Here is a 21,204-nt window from a genome sequence, read left to right as displayed (position 1 = left end):
TCCAGGTCTGCCTAAAGCTAGTACCACCTGGGGACTTGGCTTCTACTAGCAGTGAGTCTATTTTCAGCCTGAAAAAATACTTTTAAAAGCCTCTCAGGCTTTTAAGAGAAAGAAACAGTTTAAATCCCAGACCGGAAACCTTAATTATAATGGATTTGTGTGAAAGTTGCCAGATCTTGCCCTGCTCTGTGATCAGGGCTGTGCCAAGAGTCTGCTTTGTGTCACACTAGCAACTGTGCTAAGTTCAGCAAAGTAACTGGGTCAAAGATGCACAGCCAGAAGAAAGATCACTGATTAGCACTAATGAGAGCCTGCACTGCAGAGCAGAGTGACAGTGCCATCCTGTCGAGGCTCTTGCTGTAATTAAAGGCAGCCATACCCATCTCCAGTGTGAGGTGCACTGAACAGATCTTTTTGTGTGTCATATTTTACACCTTGGGAAGTCACTCATAACCAGAAATACTCATGACCAGAAAACAGAACTTGAGAGGAAACAACTGAACTCATTGTTCATACTGCTGGAATTGAAGTTAACTTATAGAAAATCAGGAAACATTTGAGCATCACCATGAGCAGCTCTACCAAACATGCAGCACCATTTTTTTCATTTAATTAATTCTACCTATAATGGGCATAAGGTTACAGATGAAGAACACTGATCTCGTGTTCAAGAATTTAATGGTACATCTGTCCACAACCAGGTGCTCTGAAGATCAACCTTCAACAGAAACAGCAGAAACAAAGAAAACTACAGGGTTTTTCCAATGTCTCACAGACTTTCCCTGAGAAGAAAAATAGAAAGGACTTTATAGTAATCTAGAGAAAGGAATAAGAGCAGAAACTAGTATTGAATTGTACAGACAAAGTCAGTCCTATGCTTCTAGCTAGCCTCAGCTCACTTGCAAAGCAGTGTATTTCTAAGTAATAAAGACAAATGCATCAGAGAAGCAGTTAACTTGGAATTGACCTCAATAGACAACACAAACATCTGCTGTCAGCCTATAGGTAGAGGGTGTACAAGGAGTTACAGAAGACAGGATCTATGCAAGATGAAACAAGCAATTAAAACACTTACCTCAGAAAATAAAAATTACTCTGTAGACAGTAAAGAACAGAGAAAAAAATTCTACTGTGTCCCTTCACTTTCTTGCTAAGTAAAGTGAGACAGAAAGCAATTATTCCCACCAAAGGATCTCACCAATGTCTCTGGAAAGCTCAGAGCCACTGACTATCCACAGACAGAATATGGGCATTCAGCCACTGGCAGAAACATGGTGGACACCTGGAACCAGTGAGGAGATTTATAGCAGGACGACACAAAGCAACTGTCTCTGAAATGCAGACATGAATGCATTTATAACGTGACAACCACAGAAAGCTGTAAATGCTGAGCTAAGGACCTGTCCAGAGGTGCTGTGTTGAAACAGAGCTGTTACACCTGCACAGACTCCTGCAAGGACTCCAGCTGCCTTACCAGCTATACCAGCAGCCTTCCTGAATTGCTTACTCCCTCAATAGATGAAAAAACAATGGGTCAATCTTGTTACAATTGTAGTTACAAATATATTATAATTTTTATTATTATCTCCTACTTGTAAGGTATACATAGCATAACATATGAAAACTTCATTTGAAACCATTCAGAATGCTAGAACATATGGAAATTTTCTTAAAGGACCCAGGGAATGATGCCTTGTATCACTTTTCAAAGTAACTTGCAAATGCTACAACACAGACCATTAAAGGAAATGCCACTCAGCCAGAAACTCTAGGAGAGGATCCACCAGGCTTCCTGCTGCATCACAGCACACAGATACACACCAAAAACCCACTGCTGCCTTTGGAAAACCCAGTTTGAACTCCTTGCAGAGATCTCTCAGGATTCCCAGGATAATCATCAGTAAAATGAAAGCACGTAAAAGCAGCAGTTCTAACATTGAAAATCCTTAGATTTGTCTGTCTTAGAAATTTCAGGGACTAATAGCATTTTCCCCTCAAATGAACCTTAAAATTGGGAAATAATCACAGTTTTCCTTCTTAAGGAAGGAGATGGTTCAAATTAGCACACCAGCTCCACAGATATTTAATTCCTAGTCAAAAATAGCACAAGGATTTCTTATTAAACTGGTCCCAGCCATCCAAGAGATGATTTTTTTTTTCCCCAAACCAGGCTATTGATATTTGCTAACAGTATTATTTATTTATGGAATCAAGCTGGTAGGCAAGAGGTGGACACAAAGTGTTAGGCAGTGCTGGTAAGCCCTCAGTTTGCAGATGACAGCTGTCAGTTCTGCTCCAACACAGCCTGCTGCTCCTGCATGAGTGCTCTGGGGAAGGTCACAAAAATGACAGCGTTTTTTCCCTAAAGTCTTCTTGGAACTCCCCTCTGAAGCACAGCCCTATAATTGAGGAACAATTTGCACACACACACACACATACTTGTAAACAAAAGCCATTTGTGGGGAGGGAGGTGGGATAGAAGGATCTGATTTCCATTCTTTCCCCTCTAGGAAGGTTTGAGGAGAAAGTGGAGATCAGCATCACCATCATCTCCAGCTTGTGTTATTAGCAGCCACGCTGAAGCCAGTCAGCAGCATCTGGCATTGTTTGGAGAAACACAAAAGACCTTCTGTTTGGAAAGTTCAAGAAAGAAAAGGCAGAGCCTGTGGCCTGCTCCTGCAGTCAAAAGACTGACACAGAGGCTGGGAAGTTCTCAGGCTGAGGCTGATCCCAAGCCCTTTGAAGCTGACGGGAAAACTCCCATGGACTCCATCGAGCTTAGGATCATGTCTGAAATACATTGAAGGGAACAAAACAGCATAAAAGTAGAAATGAGCATCTCCAAAATGGAATTTAAACAGCACAATGGTGACCTAATATATTCATCATGGTTGCTGATACAATGTGGTTTTGTGATGTTTGGCAAAGTAGGATTATATTGAGTTTTTAAGTCTTTTCATTAGGGTACAACAGTTGTACACCCATTAGGTATTTTTCCTGTTTAAAATGCTATGCATGATGCCCTAGCATCGAGTGTTTAATACAGCATTTAGCAAAAGGAAAGCTAGGAAGAAAAGTCCTTTTCAAATTGCTGAAATTATGAGTTTTTTTGCTTTCTTTCCCCACTGTCTTCTCCCTAAAAGGCTGGTCTACAGCTATGAAATACACAGTCTAGGACTGAAAACCTTATTAAGGACAATGCTGCCAGCATCATCTATTCATGAGCAGCCGCTTGAGAGAGGGCCCAGCCCAAAAGAAACTCTATAGCAGCACATTCTCCAAACAATTACTAAAGGATCCCAAGTGCAGGGAGGCTCCAAATCCTCTGCTTAATTATGGTTTAATTCCTTTTTTCATTAAAGATTAACATAGGAGCATTCAATATGAAATAAAAGTCCTCTGATTTCTGTAACATTTCCATAATAATTTTCTTGCATATAGGAGAAATCATTGCAGTGGGTTTAAGCTTTGGTGCTGTCTGGGTCCTAAATGGTATTTTCTGGGAATTATTTTGTCACAAACTTTTTAAAACACTTCTTGTAGCCTTTACACAAGATTCAACAAAGAGCCAAAGTAACTCCCTTCCCCCCCTCCCACCCCAAAAACAAAAAACGCAGGATGTTTCCTCTTTCCCTGGCTAATAGAATCCAACTGTTGCTGCATGACATCATTCCCCAGAGTTAGAGAATCCAAGCTCACTCCGGCTCTCTCGGCTGGGAGTAAACACCACCACCAATTAAAAAAAAATTAAAAATCATCAAACTTTACAATGGGAGGACATAACATTAAAAAGGCAATTTTTGTTACCTGAAATTTGGAGCATTTCCCTTTCCACTCCATTCTCAGATTTGTATTTCCCAGACAAAACTCTGTTATTATCTGAGGCAATCAGAAAACCAGTCGTTTAGTGTCTAATACCTGCTGTGCTTCCCATAACTCCTTCATATGACCTCTCTCAGCACTGATTGCAGCTACAATGATTGCAGAGAACACAGACTGGCCAGGCCAGTTGTCATGGAGATCTCGCTCCCCCCCTTTTCATAAGCGCGCGCACACACACACACAGATTTAAACAATTCTGGGAGGCATCCACAAAACAGCGTGCCTTTTCATCAGCTAAGTTTTGAAACATTCCACCCCTCCTCCAGCCCCTCCCCAGAGTCAGCCCAGGAAGCTGAGATTTGGGCAGGAATTGATTGTGGAAATTAGAGATATTGCCTTCTAAAAAAGAGAAAACGATCACAAAACTTGTACTTTTTTTCCCAGAAGGAAAAAAAAAAAAGAGATGCTTACTCACCAAAGCTTTGAACTAAAAGTAAATCTATCACATTCAGACCTGCAGGCTATTTCTCTTTGCCTGACTACTTATGAATTTGATATGTGAAAGCACTGAAGCTTTGTTGAAATATAATCATGCAGATTACAAGAAATTCTGCTGGCATGGCCTGACTGCTTACCTTGCTGTTCTCCCAGTACCAAGCCAGTGACTTAATTAGCACAGGTATTCATAAGGTCATGCAGGACTTCCTGTATTCTTTCATGTTTCTGTAATTAAGAAGAAAATTGGGCAGGTCAGAAACATTCAGCTCAAAAAAAAAAAAAAAAAAAAAAAAAACCCAGAAAAAAAATCCCCCAGCTAAACAAGAACACAGAGATACATCTGGAAGTTTTCTCATAGTGACTATAAGCTTAATTGCTGCTTACCCAAAGCTTGCTATCTCCCAGTTAAAGGAGAAACCCATTTCACTGACATTTGAGAATACAAGAACTGATTAGTTTACCATATTCACTGGCACCATGGTTGCAAAACAAAACTTACACCAAACATAAATAAAGACATACAACATTTTTTCCTTGACAAAAAGAATCCAAATTAATCCCCACCAACGTCATATAGGAAAGTCTGGACTGATAAATCAAGAGAACAGAAAATACTTTATAAAACAGAAAGAACGTTTATTAAGAAAATTCAGTTTAAAAATATTTGGACTCAGAATAAGAGTACTGGGCCCAAGGTTTTTACACTTTGAGAGATATATTGGAGACTTACTCTTGAGAGGATTTAATTGAAGTCAGTAATTTAAAGTTTTAAAACTTCCTGGAAGATACTGAAGGGACTTCATGAGTCTGTGTTCTGCAATGAGCAGTATAAGCAGCAGTCCCTCTAGCGGACAGAAAATTGCAAAGCTGCCTATGCCAAGCTAAATAGGAAATCAATTTCTTCTGTACCTATTAACCACTTCATTGTGCTGTTATGATGCTCCACTCCTGCATTTTAAACTCAACACTAGCATATGAGATCCTTTATATGTTATTTTGGGAGTTGAACACAAGAAAACATACGATATAACCACCATAACTAGGTTTCTACATCAGGAGATGAAAGAGTTCCAATCTATTACTCTTATGGTTGTGTGAGATAGCCAAGATGTTTCAGGGAAACACCTGCCTCCATATAGCCATTCTTACATATAAACTACACCAGAGCATGTTATTGCCTGTACTTTGGAAAACTCTGCATTTTGTGAGTGACAGGGCTCCCAGCAGAATGCACACTGAAACCACCCCTCTCTCTCTAACAAGAACATCACACAAAAACATATACATGAGGCACATTTTACACTGCTACCAAAAACTGCATGCAGACTACTCAGAGGTAGATAAACATAAAACAGCTACTTAAGCTGTCAGGGGTCCAGAAGATGTTGAAATGACATCACAACAAATAGTTCCTAGATATGAAAGCACCATATGCTAATTTTGTAAATTCACACTAAGTTCTGCTAAGAATACATCAGTAATGCCCAGCCAGAGCCATGAGAGCCAAATATTAAGGAATTATGACTTGGTTTTGTCCTGAAAAGTTCTTTTGGTGTATGACTACGGTAAATTTATCACATGCTGCAAGTGGGCACAATTTCAGCAGTGTGACTGGGAAAGAGTCTAACAGTGTGACTGCTAACTCATCACAGGAAAGTAACATTTTACACTGCATCACTGCAGGGGGACTGTTCAAAGACACAGAAGTGATAAAAAAACACCCTAGGAATGTGAGTGACAAAACAGAAGTGAAATGGCTGATCATGCCCTACTCTTCTATAGAGCCCATTACTGGTAACATAACTGGAGTGTGTTCTAACCATCTGCATCACATCTCACTCCAGTATTCATGGCAAGGCTCTGTGGCACTTCATTCTGTGACCACATCTGCATATATGGCAAGGATCTGGGGGAGCAGGCAAGCTGGCATTCATAAATCATGGAAATTGCTGTGTGCATTACGTGCACACTCTGTTACAGTTTAAAATTCCAAGCAAAGCAAGTAAAGTTGTTAAAATATATCATGCATACACAAATATGTAGGAACAAGGCACAGTAGTAAAACTATGACCCAAGCTTTGGCCCTGGGCAGGTGACTACCACAGAAGCCCTCAGACAAGCACATTTCTATTCTAAGCCCCATCAATACACCCCAAATCAGTTCCTCACCAAAAGGGGACATATGTAGCTCAGATTGATCCCAGTGAAACAAGAGCCATTCCCACATCCTACTTTTTTCTCACTGAGCTTTTATTTGAGCACATCAGAACACAATTTAGGTTCTGAAGTCATAAACAGAGGACATGGTGAACAGCTGATTTTGCATTAATTACAACATCACAACTACCCTGCCATCAAAAGGCATCAGAGTGCGCACCCTTAGCTCCCTGCAGGAGACAGACAGCCCATTACTCACATGCAGCTGATGCTGAGTTTCTTATTTCAGATACGCTTCCCCTTTCTGACTGGTTGAGCACACTCCTTCCTACACGCCTGGCCCCGGGATGGGGATGGAGCAGCCACGTGAGGCACAGGAGCAGACATGCACTGAGCAGGGTGAGTGCACAGCAGGAGCCCTCACCAGGCACACCTGGAGTCTCTCCCTGAAAGGGAAACGTGAGATGCCCAGTCTGAGATCCTTTACTCAATGCTTTCCAAGCAGCCATCAGCAGCAACAGGAGAGGAAACAAAAATCAGACTTGCTCCTCGTGAAAGTTTATCACTTTCAGTAGGTGAAAACACAACAGAGGTGAGCTCCAGACTGAGCCAGCCACAACAGCAGCACAAGTCTCTGGTAGGCATAAATTCAAATTACTCACTGCTTCAACTTTAGTAACATTTTCCTTTGTATTTTTTAGATGAGAAACACTTCTGCAAAATGATTTAGGATTTTTCCACTCCTCAAACAACTTTCTCCACTCTACAAGGGCTTTTGCCCCTTTCCCATTGAAGATGGCCATTTTATTGCTCTTCTTTGAGTCATCCCCACACATTTACTGACCATCTTCCCCGTGACCTCAACAAATATGTACTTGTTTAAGACTCAACAGCAAAAGTGAAACCTAATTAGTCTGTCCTAGTATGGTTTTAACCCAATACTGCTGAAAGTGCCTGCAGCTCCTGCTGACCTCACCCTGGGAGAGGCAGGGAGCTCGAGAGCAGCACTTCCTCATCACCAGGCAGTGACTTGCAGAGGTATGGAAATAAGGGGAAAAGCCCGAGCCAGCTCTTAATGTAAAGCACACATGCACTACAAAAACTGTGTTCTCTGCTCTGTTTATAGAGACCCAGCAGTCAATACTTTTGCATAGGGAATTCTGTGGACTAGCAGGTGGGGCAAAGTGATGACAGGCAGGGCAGCAGCCACCACACACTCTGAAGCAGTCCCATAGCACCACTGAGTTCTTTAAATTAACAGTGCACAGCACAGGCCCTTATTGGTAACACTCCAACGTGATGGTGTAAGAACATGAAACAACAACAAAGCAAGTGGCACAGGATAACACCTCTGACCCTTAAGGTATCATTCTACCAAAGTGATTAAGCCTTCCTCTGCCTTCAGTGGCATGTTAACTTCAATTTCGCCCCACTGCATGTTTTGCTAGGATTGTGGTATCCCAGTAAGGAGCGCAAAAGTGGATTGTAGCCTTGTAAATAATAGCAAAGGAGTTGACTCAACATAGGAACTCCCCAGTTGCAAGGGGGCTGCAGAGGTGAAAAAATAAGATCAGTCAGCTATGAACTTGTTTTCTTCCCCCATTGCAGATCCATTACTTATAGAATATGCACAACTCTCTTCTAACAGGAGAATTAATTTTCCATGACCTCCTCAATGATCTAGCAAGGATCAGGTTTGCAGCACAGTACTGGTTTCACTAACCCAGAAAAGAAAAAACTGTGTGTGTATATCCCCAGTATTTATACAGTATGTATATAGGAAATGACTAATCATAGCTGTGCTCTCTTTGAGATGCTGCCAATCCCTTTATGGCCCTATATCCCATTTCTGTTTGATCTCACTCTGCAAATGAGAGCCTGCCATACTTGGGTCTGACCCTGACACTGCAACTGTGTGCAAGACAGCAATTTGAAAAAGTTTCTAATTCACTGAAACTGAGGGGAGATCTGTACCTGGGGGTCATGACAAGAAGCTGACACGCACTCAGTTACTGTGCAAACACTCATTCAAAAATAAAGTGGCTTAACTTTGTGGGTATTATTATTTTAGGCCCTGATTCAGCAAAGCACTTAAACATTGACTTCAAAAGAACTTAAAATACACTTAAATATACGTGCTACAATATTTTACCAAAGTGGAGGTTTAGTAATGTCATATATTTTAGAAAAGAGAGGTGGAAAGAGTTTTTATTTGGCAATTAAAGCTTTAAGACACTGTTTGGTCATACTGAGACACAACCCTCATTCTAAGCCTACTAATGATGCTGAAAATTTGCTGAGCAATAAGCTGAATAATTCCTTAATAAAACAACTTTAAACATGAACAGCGTGGAATTAACTCATGTGAATGCCTGGTTTGAGAATTATCCATACCTATGCTCTGATTCATGACAGGAGACACATATTATAGCTCACCCTGCTAGAAAAGCAGTGCAAAGCCAAACAAACCATACAAACTGGCTCTGGGCCCAGGCAGCCAATTCATCCAGCCCTCAACATCCCAGTGCTGCAAACTGTGTCAGATGGCGCCAGGCCAAGGCAAAAGCCAAGTCAGAGGGATAACCGAAAGGTGGGAATTTCATGTAAATAAGTCCTTCTCCTCCTTAACTTTCCAGAGCCAGCCCTGTCTGCATCCCATCTTCCTTCCAGTCAACACCCTTCCTTGCATGGCTCTGCTGCCTCCCAGGCATGCCCAAAAGGGAGAGACAGGAAGCTGTAGGTCCAAAACTGATGGAGGGGGAGAGGCCCCCCAGGAGAGCTTATTTGTCTTGTCTGTATATCCCCATCAAGGGTGGATTTATGCCCCAAGCAGAAAGGCAAATGAGACAAGCAGGCTTCCTCTGGGAGCCAGCCATATCAGGAGAGATGTCAATGAGTTGCTTGAAACACCACAGGATTTCTGATTTGACCCCACATGAATGCAAAATCTCCATTTGTCTCTTTTCACCACTGTTTCTTTCAAGTAGAAGTGAAAGGACAAGTTTCTGTTGCCCCCGTTCACATCCTGTGACAAAAGATGCTCCACATGGGACTAGAAGACAATGCAAAAACCAGATCCCCTCACACCTGGAATTGCACTGAAGCAGAACACACAAGAATATAACTTTGGGAGGACTAAATCTTGTGTGAATCCGAGCAAGTGCTGCAAAGCTTTGACTTTATGGGAACAGAGGGGCAGAATCCTTCTTAGAGCATGTGAATAATGGTATTACAGGTCATATAAGCCAAATCCCCAGCTGAAGGGAACTCTTCAAATTCTTGTCAAGGCATGCCACTACCCTGTACTTTGTCCCAGGTAGTGGGACAAAGAAAAAGATGCTGTTGGGGAACTGTCTCTGTTGTTATACTGGCTAGATGAAGCTAACAGAAGGAAGAGAATCTTTTAGCAAAGCAAGGGACACAAGGACAGAAAACATTGCAGTGATGACTTCTGAAGCAGAATATGGGTAGTGGTTGCATTTTTCACATTTTTCCCCTGCAAAGATGCTTTCCAGAGCAAAACAGCTCTTAAGTTAAACTCAAAATGGAAAATGTGGGCCTAAGGCTGTGCATCCAGTATGATATCACCTTGTTTACATGAGGGAAAAAAAATATCACAACCAATAGCACTGTACAGTCTTTGAACTTCTAAATAGACAAATAAATAGATAAATAATGACAACATGTTTTGTGATTCCTTTTGATCATCAACTATGAAAGTTCACAGGAAGTTTATACAGCCCCCCCTTGACTGGACAGATCTTATCTTCCAAATGCTAGGAGCCAAGAAACTCCAAGAAGAAAGTGAAGAATGCTAGGAGCCAAGAAACTCCAAGAAGAAAGGAACATCAGCCTGATGTTCCTTTGGACAAAAGGCAATGACTTCTCTGTGTGCTATCACAGTTGGCTTCCTTTATTTAGTCATGACTTGAACTTCCAAGCTGGCCTGGAGACCCTGTGAAGTGCTGCTAACATGATAGGGGGATGCCTGTGAGCCCCACTTCTCATCTCTGGGGAGGATGGATGGTGCAAGCACTGGCCCAGTGCTATTCCCACCACCTTCACCCCATGGAAATCAAAGCCGGTGGCAGCGCGTGTTTTCTCAGGGACACAAAGAGTTTGTCTTTTGTACTGTCATAAACATCATAGCAGGCAGATCTCAAGCCACAGACAATAAAGCATTTTCTTCTCTACTTTGGATAGAGGAGATAAACATAATATTGCTTTGAATATGCAGAGATCCATTCATTCAAGGCCCTCAGGGTGCTTTGCAAAGCCGCATAAATGTCGCTCCAGAGTGGCTGCTCAGAAAAATGAGTTCAATGGCTTTGTGTGCAAGTCTGCACACTGGCCCTCTGGAAACTCTGTGTGACCAACAGTGTTCTAAACACCAGGCTCTGCTGCATGCCCCAAGGCCAGAGTTAGAACCTGGAAGGCAGTTGGGGTCAGTCAAAATTGGGGTTTTCTGGAAAATAGTTTGGGTATGGGAAACAGCCAAAATGAGGCTTTTTTCCTAGCTGGTTTCAATTGCCACAGTGACATTAGAGTGACTAGGACAAGCTTGTGCAAAACAAAAGAAATCCAAAACCAGACCATGCAGACAGTTCAAAAACATTTTATGAACTCTGTGTTTGTTTCTCAGTACCTCAGTGCTTCCTGGGTTTACAATAGGAGTGTGGTACAGAGATGTTCAAATGAGCCACAACCACTTGAATGCCAGAACTGGAAGCAGCACAGCTCCAACAGCACAAAGCAGTGCTTGAACTGGTGCAGCTGCCTTTTCTGGGAAGGGGGGCCTGGCACCACGCAGTGCCCCACTGCAGTGTAGGGCGGTGCAGACCTCCTGGGGTCAGCTCCAGGGCCCTTTGTGCTGAAATCCATTGTGTGGCACACACATTCCCAGAGCATCACACTGCAGACCACAGAGGAAGCCAGTTCCAGCACTGGAAATTCAACTCCCAGCATCCAAGGTCCAGATGAATGTTTTAAAATCAAGGTCATCCTTCCTCCTTAAATTCTGTGCATTCTTCCAAACAAAGCTAGGAGATCTCTGAAAATATCCCCATATCCAGGGGTGGACTGTCCCAACATCTACATTTAGGCTGCTGGAGAATCACACACCTACATATCTTTTCTTCACCACTAAGAGTAGAGGTTATTACTTAAAGAAAAACAAAAGTACACATTCTGCTTCATTCTCATAAAAACAGATGGTTCAGAGAAAAGATTTTGCCTCTTGACATGAAAAAGCATAATTTCTTATTTTCATTAAACTACTTCCCATTTTAGAGACAGAAGGAAAGCAAGAATCAACCCTTTTTTTGTTTCACATCAAGCTGAAAAGGGCGGAACTTGGGAAAGTACCAGTGCTTTTCTTCCAAGTCTGGGAAAACTATACAGTTTACATAGGCCAGGACACTGTTAGAGATATTTTCCCTTTAAAACACTGGATAAGGTCCATGCAATCACATGATGTTCCCCATTGCTATGTACATTGTTTTAAGGGAAGGGACAAAACTCCCTCCCTGGAACTGCTGCTGCTTGCTGTTCATACTATAGAAGTGGTGAAATCCCACAACACAGGCTCAGTGTCAGCCATTCAGTGTGCACAGACCACACAAGAGAAAGTTTGCAAAAGATCATGCTGCCAGTGAAGAAGGGCAAGTAAAACCTCTCTTAAAAGGCTCAATTTCTAGCTAACCTCTAACCTGGGGTAGCACTAAATGCTGCACCAACATCTCCACCTAAACCCCACAGCTGAGCCAGGCTGCCAAAGGAACTGAACATCCCCACTCAGAGTTATGCCAAGATCTAAACATGGAAGCTATGGCTGTTACCCTTGCAGCTGGGTGTGTGTGTGTGCACTCAAACACAAGTTAGTGCCTACAGTGCTGGAAGCAGCTCATGGAAAGTCTGAACTGTAAGATGCAAATCATTAAGAGCGCACATCACAACTCTGCTCTGGGGAAAATTCCTCATTCAAGAACAGACACGCTGGTTACGTCTCCAGTTTGCTGATTTCCTGACGTGTGAAAGTCCCATCAGTAAACATGAGAGCTCTGTGCTTACTGAAAGCATAAAGCAACTCTCTCAGTTTGCCAGAAAGAGCTGAAAGGGCTGGTTTTGCACATATGCATGGTGTTGAAAACCTCTGTGCTTCCTCCTGCACTGTGTGGAGAGGCCCAACAAGGAGTCACAGGAGTCAAATGTTGTTCTTGCTTTTGACACCATGCAGGTATATGACCTTGGATAGCTTTCTTTGCCTAGTAACAGGAGGCCTGTTTGGCTTTCTGAAGGTGTTGGAACAATGCAGTAAATTGTAATTCCACTATGAACTTCAAACAATATCTATTTTTGGTCACATTATGCAATTCTGTACATTAAACAGCCTCTAAGCTGTTTCCAATTTCTTAACCTGCTTCACATCTATGTATTTTTGATATTCACTCCAGCCTGAAAAAGGTCAAGCATTAACAGGGTTTCCTCATCATCCTTACAAATGAAAAAAGAATTTTTCCTCACCATTTACATGGTCCTAGAGAGCAAGTAATGCAAATGTTGTCCTGAGCCACACATGAAAGAATTAGAACCTGATTTTTACTGCCAACTGTTTATTTTGACAAAGTGAGAATTTTGGACAATTTTTCTTAGATTTTTGTAGTTACATTGTGAGATTTAAAACTAACAAAAAAAAAACCCAAAAAACGATGCTGAGGGTCATTTTTAAAATCCCCTCCATCCAGCTGCATTCAAAATAAGCTGCAATGCACCTGTCTTGTAAAAGCTTCCACAATGGTTAAATATTTCTCACAAAGTCTTGTCTTATCACTAGTTTGATCTCTAGTTTATTAGGGTGTGACCTGGAGCAAGTCTTAGTAGTTTTAATTCCTGCCCTCCTCTAGTGTGGCTCCCAAGTATAATTCACAGGGCTTGTGAACCAGCTGTAAAATAAAACAAGAGCTTGCAGCCCCTCTTCCCAGATATCTCAGACACTCACAGAAAGCCAGCAGGCCAGCACAATGTAGAAGACGTTTGTAAAACACAGTGTGTCATTTTACATCCTTTTGGAACAGCAGCTCAACACTTTAGAAGATATAACCAGCCCCTGCAATTCAGCATGAGACACAGGCAACTGAAACAACTTTCTGCTTTCTGCCTGTTCCCTTATCTCTAAAGAGCTGATAATAACTGAATCTATTGGAAATACTCTTAGAATAAACTTCTTAACCTCCATAAGATGGCCACAGACTGCTGGAAGGAAAGCATTACTATATTAAGAAGAGACTGGCTATATCTCTTTTAATTAAACTAGATTCCCACTATTAAGCCCATTTAGGAGGCTGTATTAATACATTCCTCAGAAACATTTTCCTTATACAATTTTAAAGTCACACTGTGAGCTAGGGAATGGAAAAGAAACATCATGCACTGTCATGCAGAAACAGAGAATAAGAGTCAACTGCTTGGAGGCTGTCTCCTGGATGAAAGAGCAAGCCCATTAACAGGAGAAGGTGATAAAAAATCCATATGCAGCACAGAGCACCCCTAAAAGCCAAAACAACAACAGGCAATCGAGGTGGAGAGTGGAGCAGACTGCGATGACTCATAGGCTATAAGTCTAGTCAGTGAAAAATCTGGCAGAAGTTTGCTCTTGGACTATGTCTGTACATTCCCAAGAGATTTATAGCTGCTTATTAAATCATCTGTTCCTCTTAAAACTAAAGAAACTGTATATGTTTCACTGGATTTTACATCTGCTAGAAAGACCCATTAACCATTAGTACAGAGTAGAGTTTTTTCCTATTGAGTGAGTCATTCAAAAGATTTTAAGACCTTACTTGAGAGAGAAAGGGAAACCTACACAAGTGATGGGTTGCAGAGTGATCCAAAAATCTGCTGCTTCAGGATGGGTCTCCCTCACTGGCATCTCTGTGTGCCTGGCTAATCCTCAGAATGGATCTTTTGAGTAACAAATATTTTCTGCAGAGGAAAGGAAAGGCAACAAGAACTTACTACAGAGGAAAGTTCTATTGAGGAAAGAGTCATGCCTTCAAGAAAAAGAGCACTGTGGCTTGAGACAGGGTTTGTGGAGCAGGTTCATGGAGTGTGGTGACACCCAGGCACACAGTGGTGCCAGAGGACCTGTCAAAACACGAGGAGCTGGCAGTGACATCAGCTTCCAGACAGAAGCTGCTATGCTCAGGAGCTGGAGGGAAATCCCCACCAGCTCTGCAGTGTCATCTCAAAACCCAAAGGAACAGAAAAACTAGCTGTGCACAGTCCTGCCCCAAGCATGAAGAGTGCTGCTTAAGCACTGGCTAGTTCACAGGAGAGCAAGACAGAAGGATGAGCAGGGCTGTCGTTTCCCTCCTCGTTAGCTAAACAAGCTGTTTTGTTATCTCAGAGTGCTCTTGGAGCACCTCTGCCCCTCTTCACCCCACACATTATCCATTCAAAAAACCTGCACAAACAAAGAATGTTCCTTCTCCCATCTCCCCTCCTCTCAGTCTTACTTTTTTTGCTCTTTTTTCACCCTTGGGCACATCCACAGACTAGGTCTCCAAGATAGCCATCTCTCAATGGTAATATACAAAGGTGTTATTAAATAGAAGGCATTTGCTGAGGCATAGATGGAGCTGAATATCCCAAATTCCCAGAAGGTAGGAAAGTTTTACAGATTTTAAATTAACACCTTAAAAATAAACACAATCCATTTACATTTGCCAATCATATAAGAATACAGAAATACTGTGTCTACAGCTACTTCAGTGTTAAGACTAGAATAGAGAGGTTCTTTTAAAACACCAAAAATGCCCTTCAGGGTCTGACCAGCAATGCCTCTAGCTCAACACTGTCTTCAGAGGCAGTGAAAGGCAGTGCTAGTCAGGACAAGCCCGGGAACCTCTCTGCTTTCTGCCCGTTTCTCTCTGTCCGTGGGAGACTGCAAGCTGCGGGTGAGCAGAGCTGAAAGCAGAGAGATTTACAAAATGTTGCTAACGGTGCTTTTGTTATTCCTGCTGTACCGCTAAAATCCTATTAAGTGTAAAGCGAAGCACAACGGAAAGCCATGTGTGAACTGTTGCACTTAGCTGAAAAGTCAGCAACTTGGGAGCTTGAGAACACAACAATAAAAGCAAGACCCACACTAGCTCATGCACACAGAACACCCAAAGCCTGCAAGCGAGTGAGGAGCCGAGCATCTTCGTGCCCATGGGCACAGCTGTGGCAGATTTGCTAGCACACACTGGATGGGGGGGGACAAGAAGGGATGGGTTGCTTAGCACATTTCTCTTTCATGTTTTTGAATTGCTGCCTTGTAAAAGTCAATTTGCTAAAAAACATGACAAGATAATGGTAGGTCCTGCTGAATCGGCACAGCTATGCTATGCCAAACTGATTCCTGCAGTAAATCATGTGCACTCTCCAAACACAAAGGCAGGGCTGTACAGCTCTGCAAATTCATTATTTACTTTTGCCAAAAATGACAAAATGTCTGTCAGACTTGCTTTCTCTTTATTATCTTGGCATTGAACTATCTTCACTTTAGAACTCTGAATCAATACAGAAGGAATAGACGAGCATGGTGAATTTGGTCTCCCAGCAATCTGTACAAAAACTGAGCCAGGATATGCTCAAGAGGTTAAAGCCCATATCCTACCCTACAACTGCATGTGACAAGCTGCTTACCTGACACAGTAACTTTCTGATTAGTGCTGTCTTAAAAAAATAAATAAATAAATAAAAGGAAACTATAAAAAATATTGTGAAGGGAAAAGAATAGCATCATTATGGGAATATCCATACCCAGCACAGTAATCCCACATCTTGTCCCATTCAGGGTGAGACATCATGACTAAGGCATAGCCATGTGCTACAGAAGTCAAGATGGTAGCACGGAAAATCAAGAGCATTAGTCAAGCCTGAGCAATCATCTTCAATCCTGACCAATCAAATCTTTTCATTTGGCTTTCCTTCCTTAATGGGAGGCAGCTACACCAATTAACATCAGTTGCTTGTTCTATGTCAACTTTGCTCCCTGTGTCATGCAACTCCATATCTCACAACAGGTGAGCTTTGAGCAGCTCACAGTCCAGATCAACACCACCCCAGTGGATGTCACCCACCCACCTTCCCAGTGATCCAGACAGGTAATAAACTTTGCAAAAGAAGGAGTGATCATTGTACTTCACAAGCACAGGAAGTACACAAGTATTGCTGTCCACTCTCACCAGAGGAAACACCACATGAGAGCTGTTGTGAAAATTCCATCAGCCTTCCAGACCAGCACAGAACCTGAGTTGAACCTCAGCTTTCAAGCATATGCTCAAGTATTTGGCTGAGCTGGGACCATTTTCAAGTGTGCGTTGCAGAATCCCACTCAACGGTTGCTTCAATGACAGACTACAAAAGTATTCTTGATATATAATAATGCAGTAATTTATGGGGGTGCATTTATGGTCCCTTAACCATAACCTCAGACTCATCTGTTCTTTGCAAGCAATTTTTTCTTAAGAAGTGTTGCTGTGCCCACCATCTGAAACACAGAACAGCTGCCAGCCACAATAGGAACTGATTTGCACTGATTGAATCTATTTCTGAAACCCCATCAATTCTTCTTCCGGAAAAAAAAAAAAAAACCCAAGCCAAAAAAGCACAAGAGCACAAGTAACAAAAAGAAAACCCAAGAGAATTGGATAGTCTTTATTCTGTTCATTGTTGAGAAGTAAGGATCTTTGTTTTCTCTTTCAGACCATCCTGTTATTCACACAGTGAATCACAGACCTAACCAATTCTATAAATGGCAGTTCCCCGAACTCATGGTTTAAGTTTAGGTCAAAAGAAGATCATTCACATGTGAAGTATGACTCTCCTCTGGCAAAATAAAGCCATTCTGGTTCCTGACAATGCTATATTTAACTTATTTTTAACTGTCCCGATTTTCTGCCTCTTTTCCTCAAAACAAAAACTGGTAGACATCAGAAGAAAAAGATTCTGCAATCCTCAGTTAGAAAGGTCACCTGGAGGTGAGCTCAGAGCCAGGAGTCAGCCAGTGACAGCATGGACAGATTAAGACCTTCCAAACCCTAAGTTTCATTTTAACATGGTACCACTGACTTACCCAAAGTCACATGAATATCTCAATGTCTCAGTGCATGGTTATAACAGTTTACCTAATACCTGGGTTATCATAAAGATGCAGTTTAGAATAACCAAATTGTTATCACTTGCAGATGATTAATGCTCCTCTGATGCCTTAGAGTTGTAACCACTACCTTCACACTGAGATCATCAAGGAAACAAATTATGCCCTGTAAAACGTATTTAAAACAAAGCAAACACGTATTAGGCAATATAGGTTTAAGCTTGTAAATTTAAGGTAGTACAAGGTAAATTAGGTAAATTGGGCTAGTCCTCTACAAAAGCATAGCACCTGTTCTACAGAGGCTGCTTCATTAAGTGGGGTACATAGCTTTGAAGGCACAGTTCACTTAGGCAGAGTTTTAGATGAACAAGTATCTGCTTGCACCTGCTAGTCAGGAGCTGAAATAACTGATAAGAAACTCCATCCACAGACACCTGAAGGTGAATGGTTGTTCCTGTCCTCAAAGTGCCCCCAATAATACAGACACCGCACCAGCCACTGAGCTCCCAAGCTGACCAGGAGCATACAGCTATTTAAATATATACAGGAGCCTGGGAATCTGCCCAGTTTTAAAGCTGCAACAGTGCAGTCAAATTACAGGACACCCAAAAATCATACAGCAGAGTGACTAGCTGCTCCCCACACAATTTGGTTATCATTGATGCTAGGAAACCTTCCTCCCACATGCCATGCTGTCAGAATCAACAGGTGAGTTTCTGTGCAACTTCAAATCCTGGAAGGGTTTTGGAGGCATGGGGTTGGTGGAAGATTGGATCGATTTACTTTTTTAATGGTTCAGTGTTTCCAACCTGTTTGTATTTTGCCTAATAGAACTGGATAGGCAGTGCAAGATGCCAAGGACCAATCAAATCTCAAAATGCTTTCTTCCCAATTAAAAACATTGGAAGCAAATTAGCCTCATCTGTGTGGCTGGCAGGAAGATAAAAAGTTTCAATCCCCAATCACATTTGATTTCCTGCAAAGCTCTGCTCTGAAAAGCAGATGCTCTAGGAGAAGAGTGCCTGGGTTGAAAAAAAGCCTTGTTCACCTTCAGTGCCGTTCCTGAAAGGGGAGCAAAGCAGAGAGCATGGCCATAAGGCTGTACTATCCTGATGCAGGAGAAAGCTTCAAACGAATGAATCAGCATTTCTTTTTCAATGAAAGAAAATGCAGTAAGAGAATGCCTCTGAAAAGTTATTGCTTTCCTCCTCTTCCCTTTCCCCCAGCTTTCTAGAGAAGGTACTTTTCAGACAACTTGCATACAGTTTGTGCAATCCTCCTGCTTGGAAAACTCAGTCTGCTAATAGAACCAAATACAAAACAAACAAGAAGAAACATCGTTTTGGTGGGTTTGCTTGTTGTGTCATGGCCCCCAGCTTCCATTCTCAAGGATTTACCAAAATATTTGTTTATTTACACAAAGCTGGAATTCTGGAGTACCAGATTCTCTTCTCATTGACCTCTGGCCATGCTTGGAGGTTACAGCAATTAAAGATATTTCCAGTGACATCAGTAGGGAAGTAACAGTGCTGTAAATAATAAGTAAGAAAAAAGTGTGGTTTTGTCCATCCCTTACCAATACTCCACAGTGTAAAAGATAATAATGGAAGTTCTCTCTTCACCCCAGCCCTGAGCAAAGTGCCAGTTCCTTTCCCTTCAGGGAACAAAATCTCTGACCATGCCAGGTAGACACAATTTTCTCCTGTCACACCTCAGCTGGCTTGGAGAGGGACAGAGTCACAGACCCATCTCCTGCTCTCCCTCCAACACCATACAGCAAGTGGAGAGTGAAAAATAAGACAAAATTCACTTTACTGGGTTTAAGTACTTCATGCCTTGAAATAATTTACTTAGATGCTGTGAGATGACCTAAATAAATCTCAAAATTTTAGGAATAAATAAAGGTGGTACTCCTCCTATTAGGTTTACAGACCTTGAGCCTCTGGGACTCATGTTTTACAGCTTTCCTGTGCAGCTATAAAAGCCAGAGAAGGTAAAGATTTCTGATAGTCACTTAGCTCCAGGAACTATGGCCTTAAAAGAAGGTAGGAAAAAACCCAAATACAAAAAAAAATCCTACATTAAAATTCGCAGAGTTGACAAGAGTAAGGAAGAAAAGCTGTTGATTTTTTTCTTTTGCATTTACCACCCACTGCCTCCCACACAATAACATTGGGTAAGAGCACATTGTGACAGCACTTCCAGGTCTTACTTTAAAATTCCTTAGTCACTGTAACTGCATACAGAGCAAACAAGGTCTGCTTCATTTGCCAGCAAAACACAGCAGCCCCTGGACCACAACATGGCAGCCTTACAGGATGTGTAAAGATGAAGAGGAGAGAAATAAACCAGTCTGGAAATTGAATAACTGGAGGGTCAGATCAGCAAATCCTGACCCAATGTGAGCAATGCTACCTCTGATGACACAAACAAGAGATATTGATAACCATCAGGTGTTCCAATTATAGCTTTGTCTCTCTATGTGAAAGTTGACCGTTACTTCTTGCAGGATGCAGCCACCAGGTTTGACACAGTTCTAGTGTCCCTACAGGGATTCAAGGATGTGACAAAACCCACCACATCCTACCTAATGAACGTCAACTCTGCCCTGCTCCACCAGAGGGATTCATACCCAAAAAAATGGCACTTCTGGAGACAGAAAATAAGAACAACTTAGATGAGATCCACCAACCCAGGGGAAGAGGTTTCACACCATCAAACTTTCCAATATTTTCCTGGAGCAAATATCAGCATATTCATGTGCACATTATCAGCATTTTCATCTGCACATCAGGCTCATCTCAAGAGGCTGTGATAGTTAAGAACATCTTCTTCTCATTCACTAGCTCTTCTTGTAACCCCCTCCATAGCAACTCCTGCAATTACTGTTTCCACATGAATCATTACGTGCTGCCTACACTTCAGCCTCACACCCCAAAAATATCTGTGTTGACTGCAAAAACATGCTACCACAGACCTTTCTTACAGATCAAACTGCAAGCAAGCAAGCTGCACATCTTTCTTGCATGTTTATTTTGTGAACCTCACATGCAGTAACTTCACCTCCCAGAGAACACATGTGCAGCTCAGCCCTGGGGTACAGGGTGAGTCTGAGGTTCCCTTCTGTGGGGAGGCCCCTTGCTATCGATGGTTACTGTGTGGAAGTACATTGTTGAGGCACAGATCAGCCTGTGAACATTTCTCCTTGGATGTAGAGCTCCTTTGAACTCTCTCATAATTGCAGCGACCTTGTGCACACATGTTCATTGCTGGAGCTGTGGGTGGGAGGCGCATCTGGCGCCAGCTCTATGCAAACCTTGCACAGCTTCATTCTCAAGACCACTGAAGTCAACATGGGCCTTTCCACAGGCTTCTCAAGCTTGAGGCCAGACTCACATTCCTTCATTTTAAAGGACATCAGAACCACACCAAGTGTTTTCAGGCAAGTGTTGAGTCACCACCCTACTGCTGCAAGTCCAGGAGAGTGACCTGCTCAGCCAGCTTTTTCCACAAGCCCTCAAGGCAGACCTTATTTGCTGCACTCCCTGTGCTCATTTTCTTCTCACCAACACAGAGAAAAATTA

General features: G+C 42.2%; 1 protein-coding gene across 7 annotated transcripts in view; it reads right to left on the bottom strand.

The window, feature by feature from the left end:
• Nucleotides 1-21,204, bottom strand: part of DENND2B (DENN domain containing 2B) — a 153,181-nt gene that overhangs the window by 112,077 nt on the left and 19,900 nt on the right. For 2 of the 7 annotated variants that reach the window (XM_030240508.2, XM_050975356.1), the window contains exons 2-4: nt 6,737-6,923; nt 4,458-4,545; nt 3,808-3,879 (exon numbers count right to left, since the gene is read on the bottom strand). The gene's annotated coding sequence lies outside the window, so the exon portion shown is untranslated. The remainder of the gene's footprint in view (nt 1-3,807; nt 3,880-4,457; nt 4,546-6,736; nt 6,924-21,204) is intronic. The other 5 variants (XM_050975355.1, XM_050975357.1, XM_009102249.4 and 2 more) reach the window with 3 other exon arrangements.

Source organism: Serinus canaria, chromosome 5 (genome assembly GCF_022539315.1).
Source record: "Serinus canaria isolate serCan28SL12 chromosome 5, serCan2020, whole genome shotgun sequence".
Taxonomy (NCBI): Eukaryota; Metazoa; Chordata; class Aves; order Passeriformes; family Fringillidae; genus Serinus; species Serinus canaria.
This window is presented reverse-complemented; position numbering and strand designations above follow the sequence as displayed.